This window comes from Crocodylus siamensis, chromosome 2 (assembly GCF_052110815.1).
Source record: "Crocodylus siamensis isolate JL-2025a chromosome 2, ASM5211081v1, whole genome shotgun sequence".
NCBI classification, from domain to species: Eukaryota; Metazoa; Chordata; order Crocodylia; family Crocodylidae; genus Crocodylus; species Crocodylus siamensis.
Window position 1 is genome coordinate 74,874,224 of NC_143396.1, and position 8,747 is coordinate 74,882,970.

Genomic DNA, 8,747 nt, shown 5'->3' on the forward strand with positions numbered 1-8,747 from the left:
AGCAGAAATGATTCTTCACAACTTTTTAAAGGGACATAATGCGTCCTCCCACATACAGATCACTTTGTTTACTTACTTCCATTTGTTTTCAAGAGAAATTCTGTTAGAACCTGGCATTTTCACAGAACACACATGGTTTATGCAGATTAGCTGCCAATTAAGTTTGGTGAGAGAAACATTTAGCTTAAGAAATCATTATTCTAATTTACATTTTTCCCTTACAAGTATGATAAACAGAACAATGTGATAATTATTTGCTTGTAAAACCCCTATACTTCTGCTCTACTGGATGGTTGCTATAAAAATCTGTTTGGAAAGACATGGAATTCCTAAGCAAACATTTTTGGGTAATGATCCCCAAATACTATTGCGAAAAAGCCATGTTTTTGTAAAGCTTTGAGGTTTGTGTTCCTGTTTCATCAAGTTCAAGGTGTCTGGGCTTTAATGAGCTAGCAGAACAAACTGTTCATGTTGCCAACTCTGCATTTAATATGAGAAAATTGGATAATCAACCTAATCTGGCTACAGCTGCATACAGAAATAGACATAGAGAAGACAGTTTGGAGTCAGCTAACCAGTTACTAATTAGTAAATGTCTGAAGAGATATTATCAGTGCAACTACGTTGTATATGTAAGCCAATCAAGAGTAACAATTAAGAATGAGAGTTTGTAAAAAGACAATGCTAAGTTATTTAGAAAAGGCAGCAAAACCATCAATGAATTGGTTAACCATAAGTTACTTATTGTTTCTCTGCTTGCAGAAATATTTTTATTCTGGTTTAAGAGTACTTTTGATTAGATTTAGCCTAACTTGAAGGAAGAAAATTTTGTCTAAACAGTATTCCTGGCTATCAACATAGTTATCCCCTCTGTTGCTGACAATGTTTTGTGACCCATAAGTTGTACTTTATATTTATTTTTGAATGATATGTGCATGTCTCTCTAGGTAGGATTTTGAAATCCTAGTATTCTTCCTCTGATGTGGTATTATGAAGTAGATCTTTCATCTCTATAAGATTTTTCTTTCCTTTTTCTTTTATTCCCTTACAAATAGAATGTTCAAAATAAAGGGAGTATAGGATTTGGAAAGAAATAGTAGGTATAGAGAGAAACAAGCAAGGGAACTAGAGAACAGGAAAAAACTCCCTGCTGGGAAAGAGGAGTCCGACAAAAAAAAAGAAGGCAGTGTGGGAAGAAGAAAGAGTGCCACAAGAGTTGTGTTTTTGGAGCAACTGCTCCATGATAACAGAGCAGCCCCTGGAGGTGAGGGGCAGCGCGCAGGAAGGGAGGAGCAAGAGAAAGGCATGCTTGGAGGCCTGAGACAGTGGGCAAGAGCTGAGGAATTCATGAGAGCTGGCTCCGAGTGGGAAGAAAAGCTTGGCCAGGTTCTACTGAGCTGTGGGACTGTGGCTGAAGAGGTGCCATGAGGAGGAGTGGCACAGGCAAAAGGAGAACTCTGGTGGAGATGGGCACGTCACAGTAGAAACTGCTACCCCAGACAGGTTCTAGTTGCAATTTTTTTTTTTCCTTTTTGTTTACTTTGATAGTATTTGTGTTCTTTGAATCTAAGGCGGGTCCAAGGGGTAAGGGTGCCGCCAGAGTGGTGGCAACCCCACCCAAAAACTGGGAAAGGGAAGGATTGCCCAGAGACACAGGCTGCCACAGGTGAAATGACCTGGCAAGGGAGATAGAGGTCGAGAGACTGAAGGGGAATAAAAGTCCTAGACAGTTTAAGTATGTCAGTAGAGGGAAAGCTACCCTGAGACAGTGGGGCAAGTAAGGTCCTCTTGCAACTGTATGTGAGATTTACCTGATGCTGACAGGAAGCCAGGTGGTCTGCTCTTTTCTGTGTCATTGAGACTTAAAACGATCAAACCGAGAATGAAAGAAAAAAAAAAGTTATACCACTCATGAAAGGTCATCGTTGTAATCAGCAATGTATCATCTGGGTGGCACTGGGGCGGGGTGTAGGGGAGGTTGGAGCCCCAGAAGAAATCCCCGCATGGGTTGCCTTTAGCCAACTGCGGTAGAGAACAAACAACACCTCCTGACTAGTAACATGAATGAAAAATCAAGATATGGCAGGAAAGAGTTGAAGCTCACCACAGTGAATTACAGGCAAGTAATAGTGGGATGAATGGATCAGGCCAAGAAGGCTCCAGGTTGCTGAGTACTTAATCACAGTTAGGGATAACTCTCCCACAGTAGGCTTATATTTTTAAATATTTTTCATGAGGGTTGGTTCTGAAGCCCCCTGCCCTGCATTTGATCCTAGTGTGATCAGTTTTATTTTCCTTTTTCAATAGGACACCTAATGCAGTGCAGAAGTGGGGACTCTAGAGAACGGCACAGTGATATATTTTCTTTCCTTGGGATGCTTTTGTTGTATAACAATAACATGAGAGATCTGGCCATTTCTAGCCAGAAGAAGATAACTCTCTCTCTTGTGTCAGTAGTGGGTAAAGCTATGTGCCTGGAAGCAAGAAACAAAAGGCACTTCGTGAAATAACCACTAGGGAAATATTTTTTTTCTGATTGGTTGACTAAAATTAATTTAAACCTTGGTTTATATTAGCATAAGAATACATTAGTAAGCAATAACTAAAGTAATATTTTAATAGGGAAATGCTTAGAAAAGTAAGTGTTCATAAAACCCACAACTTTAAAAACTTTCTGGAGGTATCACCAAATAAAAACATAAAATCACTCCTACTAATATGGTATTGATCAAAAATATTTGCATCTTTGGATCTTTTTTTATGAAGAGGAATAATAATATGTAAATAAGTATAAGTGCAGATGATGACACTTCGACATCCATAACCTCCTTTGCCAAAAAGTGATTGATAGCAACATTAATTATACTATAGACATGTCTTATGGGTCATTCAATAACTGAGTATTAAATTTTATTTTAATGTTGAATTTCAGTTGTATTCATTATAGGCCAAGAAGACTAGACATTTCCCCCCCCCAAAAGCTCGACCTTCCTATCAGAGGTTGAAAAACAAAAAAAAATGGTACCCTTTTAAATCAAATGTCATTTTTTAATGGTGTTTCATGTACAGTTAACAAGTTAGCCAATTATACTTGCTTCCTTGGGGCACTATAAAATTGGATATGGCATAGGCTGTGTATCATGCTAAGTTTTTCCTGGGGACTTCCCAAGAAGAAGCCTTGTTTTGTCTCCCTTTCTCATAGAACCCCTTGAAATCAGCCCTGGCATGGCTTCACAAGGGGCAGACCTCTGGCTTGAGACCCTGGCTTTTCTTTGTCCTGGCTTCTTCAGTGATCCATAGCATCTCCAGCTCGAAGAACTCCTTTTTTGTTCAGCTCTTTGGAAATTGTGTGATGATGTATTCCTCAAAGGGGAGGTCAGAGTGAGTGCTGACATCCCAAACAGCAAAGCAGACTACTCAGCTCCAAGCAGTCTTTATTCTGCCACTGCAGTCGCTCTGTCCTGCTTTGGACTCCAATGTTCCCCTCCTAAGGCTACCTTTTCTTCCTCAAGCTCTCAGAGACCTCCACTCTTTCTTCTCAGGTACAGTCAGTCATGCTCCCAACAAGACTGTTGCAGAACTATAGTCTTAACCTGGGGACTAATGCTCACTCAAAGACATGTAACATAATATTATGGGGAACAAATTGGAATAGTCCCTGCAACCTGCTGCAAGGCTAAAACTGTCATCTCAAGGCTGTAGACATTTTACTAGTGAAACTACTTACCAAAGCTATTTACAACGAAGTGTGCTCACACTGAACCCATAAAAAATGTGCCCCACCAGAACTGCAGCTTAGTACTCAGCTCATTTAGCTTCTTTGGTCACAGTATTTTTGTTTGAAAAAAGCTGATCACCTAAGCTCACTATTTAAATGGGAAAGGTAATCCTGTGATCAGTGATAATGTCCCCCTCCTCCCCAGTGATTAGGATTCTTTCCTATCTCTTATCTATTATAGGCCTGGTATCTTTCCCTTCATTACTTGTATAGAATCAAAGAATTGTAGAACCAGAAGAGACCTGTAAGATCATTAAGTCTGGTTCCCTGCCATGGACAGGAAGTTATTGAGCTCAGACAAGCTCAACAAGGTGTCTGCCCAGCCTCCTCTTGAACATCTCCAGGGATGGTGACTGCACCACCCCTGCTGGCATGAATGACACATGCCTCCTGAGGCTGGGGCGGGGAGGGGTTAGGGCATGGCGACTGCCTACAAGTGGCAGCAGTAGTGATGTTGGCAGCAGGGGCATGTCAGCAGTGAGCAGGGGATCTAAAATGGCTGCCACAATCAGGCACCTGCTGGCAGCTTGGCTCAGGCCCTTAAAGTGGCAGGCACCTACAGTGCCCTGTCATACCTATCAATTACCACCCTCTGGGAGCAGCCTCTAAGCCACTTTATGTTCTTATGTTCTTCTTCAACTAGCATAACTGTCTCCCATTTGGTCCCCTTAACAGATGTATTGCTACTAATATTCCATATAAAATGTAGTTATTGTGCATGTCTACATGAGACACATTAATGCACATTAGCATAATTTAATGGGCATTATGGGCATGTGTCTACACGTATGTATCCTTAATGCTCATTAAAAGTGATAAAATTAGGCTAATCACACTTAAATTAGATACCTGCAAATTTAGGCACGGTTAGTTAAACCGTATTAATGCATTTGTAGATGTGACCTGGCACTAACTTTAGTACTGTATCTGTCCAGACACTAGAGGCATGTGGCAGGATTGCAGGGACTTGTCACTAACTTAGCACTTCAGTAGACATCTGTCAAAAATCACTTAATGTTCATTAGCTTAATGAATGTTAAATTTAGTCATGCTTACATGCATGTGTAGATGTGCCCTTAAATCCATTTTTCCTATGCATCATTGAGACCCCTTGATCACCTTCTCTGAAACCATCTTTTGGCTTTTCATGTTTCACTGAATTGAGTTCAAGCTTCACATCCTCACAAGAAAAATCTCTCCAGTGGGGTCACAGGACTCTTTTGCCATTGCCATTGCTCTCCCCAGGTGATCTAGACATATAGCAGCCCCAGAGCTGCTTTTACCTTGCTCCATCCATGGGCAGCAGCTTTGCAGAGTGCCAGGCTCAGGTATGGATGGAGCCCTGAGCCAGTCCTACCACTCTGCTACTGTGAGCTGCAATGAACAGCTGCATAGAGTGACAAACTCTGATGGGGACAATAGAGGCAGCACACAGAATCCTACTTCCAGAACCTGATTCTGCCCAGGGGGATGCCCACTGCGGGGAGGAAGGAGAACAAAGGTTAGGAGGCACTGGAAGGACGAACCAGTGCAGTGCTGCTGCTGTTCCCATCCAAGGCCAGTTCCCAGCACAGCTGCATTAGTAAGGAGAGTTGTGTGGAATTGGAGAGGGCAGGAGAAGCTCTGGGTCTGCCATGTCTCTAGGCCATGGGAACAGTGGCAGTAGTGTTGGTTGTGGGGGGAGGGTCACCCATCCCTTTGTGTGCCGGTTCCCTTCCCACATCTCTGCTGTCCTCCATGGCCCTGGGGCACTCCAGCTCCCATCCCTTCATGGTCTGAGGGCTGGTGTGCCACACCCTTCTTTAGTAAGTGTGGATCCATCCATAGGCATTGGTTATGCCTGTTATTGTGTGCAGTTTTAGGCTCCACAGTTTAAAAGGAAACGGAGAATTCAGAGAGGGTCCAGAGTCAGCTGACAAAAATGATAATGGGCTTAGAAGGTAGGCTATATGAGGAGAAGTAGGAGTAAATGGGCATGTTCAGCTTGTGGAAAAGGTGATTGGGAAGGAACATGAAAGCAAGCTTCAAGTATGTGAAGGCCTGCACTAAACAAGAAGGAGAACACTTTCTTGGTGCAGAGAGCAGGACATGGACTAATGGCTTGAAGTTTCAGCAAAGTAGGTTTAGATGGGATATCCACAAAAAAAGTTTTCACAATTCTTGGGATTGGGCCTTTATATGAAAATGGGCTGGGGGTCTAAGACTCTTTCTTCTCTCTATCTGTAAAAAGCCAATTTAAAAGCTCAGAGGATTGTTATTTGGCATTTATTTACAACATATATTTTCCCCAAAAATATATTGATAGAAGTTATGTATTGTTGATGGTATCTTTGATCTTGCCATGCACCTCAAAGCTTATTTCATGTAGGACTGTGTCTTAGTATATGCCTGTGTAGCACAGCCCAATCAGCCCACAGTCCTGATTGGTTCTCTGAATGCTATTATATTATGCACATAAAATAATAAAAACATTTTAATGCTATATGGTGCCATCTCAATGAGTTCTTGCTAAATGGTAGATGCAGTGATTGCCTGACCTTTCAAGATCAGTGGCAGAATAGTATTATAAAGAAAATAACTTCATCTCTTCAAGCTGCAGTGCTAAAAAAGAACTTTACCATTTTTAGATAGGCACAAGTGATAAAAATATGCTTATCATGCTAATATAATCATTTTACAAAATGTCGTGATGGAGTGAACTTATTTCATTATCCATGTACCTTTTACTGAAATATCATAAACAACATTATTAGTAGCTAAACCTCTCAATAGACTTAAAAAAACATTGTTCATCATAATAATTTGTGGGTGTACATTTCCTTTGGTGTAACTTAACATAGCACTATGGTTTTCTTAAGGCTGATCATGAAACTAAAGTGATTGAATGAACAGAGAGTGATCCATGATTAACTGGGTGTCATTGATTGAGTGGGCTACCAGAATACAGTCATCAGTGAAAAGAAGCTTTCTGATGAGCAAATCTGCCACTCTTATGTGAGCACAGAAACATTGCCGATTGAACAACTTTTCATCGGGGCAAAGCTGAATAAATACTCCTCTGTCATTGTCACAAAGTGCCTCTATCAATGCAGCTTAGAAAAGCCGTTAAGAAGTGTGGAAGCCAGCACATAACTGAGTTATCTGAGTAAAGCTAAAGGTGGAAAAGAATAGTGGTGATAGTATGATGTGTCTGATGCAGACTACCAAGTCAAGAAGAAGGTTTGGCTGAGACACCCTTCAAGAAGACAATAAAACTATCTAAAAGTTATGAGATGTCACCAATGGTGGTTTTTAACTTTCAAGGTATCTGCTGGAAGAATAATACAGGAAAATGTAAAATGTCAACTAAGACCCTAGCCTGTGTGGAAAACACCTGGAAATCACGAGCACAGAATGGGAGGTAACTGGCTGGGTGGCAGCACTTCTGAAAAGAACCTTCAGGTTTTCATGGATCACCCACTCAACTTGAGTCAGCCGTGCAATACAGTAAAAAAAGCATGTTTTCTTGGGCTGCATCAACAGGAGTATTGGGTGTAAGACACAGTAGGTGATACAGGCACTCAGCTCTGTGTTTGTTTGGCCCCACCTAGAGCACTGTGTGTAGTTCTAGGACCCACATTTGAAGAATGATATAGAAGATACAACAAACTTACCAGCTGGAGGCAGCTGTGTCCAGCATGGTGAAGACTGCTGCCTGTTTAGGCTATGGCCGAATCTTTTCCAAATTGATTTGGAAACCTCCAAATTGATTCAGACCTTTCGATAGGTATCCCAATTTGATTCAGATTTGGAGATTCAGCCACCGAATTGGGCTGAATCTCCTCTGAATTGAATTGGCTACCGAAGCTTCAGACAGCCCTATTGCCTGAATGCAGGATTGTGAATATGGAGTTTTAGAAAAGTCCTCTGTGCTTCTTTGTTGCCAAGCCACACTGTTGTAGGACTTGGACATTGCAACTGTCAGAGTTCATACTGTGTTTTCTAAATCACCTGCCTTATGACTGGATTATAGTATCAGAGCTGTGTGATGATTCAAACCCCCCCACGCATGCATGCAAGCCACTTGACACACTGGTAGAGAAGCTGAAGTGAAAAGACTTATGAAAACATGGATGCAAATTTTAAATTCCTTCTAATAGTGCTGACCCCTTGGTGTTAATTCACCTACTCCAAATTTATTCTGGCAGTGAAAATTCATGCTATTGAGGTTTGTTTAGCAGTAGCCTATTTGCCATATTTATGGTGGGGTTTATGGTTTTTGATAGGGGACAGAAAAATAAATGCTAATCCAACATGCCCTGTTGGTATTGCTATCAGGCTGCCTGAGCGCATCTAGGCAAGTGTGTATGTGTGGTATGCAGTGCTGCAGACCCATCTGTGGGGCCACAAACTGTATGTGCCGCATATGCAGGTGTTCATTGCACTGCTAATTTGCATCAAGGTGGTTTTTTTCACACTGGGAGATACCAGTGTCAAAAAACCTGTGTCTGAAAAAAACTGGGCAGCACAAGTGGTGGCAATGTGCAATGCCTAAAACTGGAGCCTAGCTGGCTGGAGCCACACTCTGGCTGCCGGCCAGGCTCTGCATGCCGGATCACTACCTCTGGAGCCTCAGGAGGCCCCAAAGACCCCAAGTAAGTGGCCCCAGGCTCTCCTACCGCACCTGGGGCAACTTGCTACATGCCAGAGCATGCATGCATGTACATTCCTGGGGACAAGTCGCAACAGCACAACTATGTGTCGCTGCTATGTGTCCCTGGGGAAATGTACATGTGCACTTGCCTGGATGTGCCTCCTCAGACTATTTACTGACTAGATTTCCTTATCTATTTTGCAGCTAATCTCTGTATATGAAAACCATTACTTTCTCTTCAACACACTTATGCTTCGGAGCAGATGCTGCTGCTCCTGTGAAACTTTCTCAAAACAACTATTTTTCTGGAAGGCTATGACTGGAATCAAGCATCTA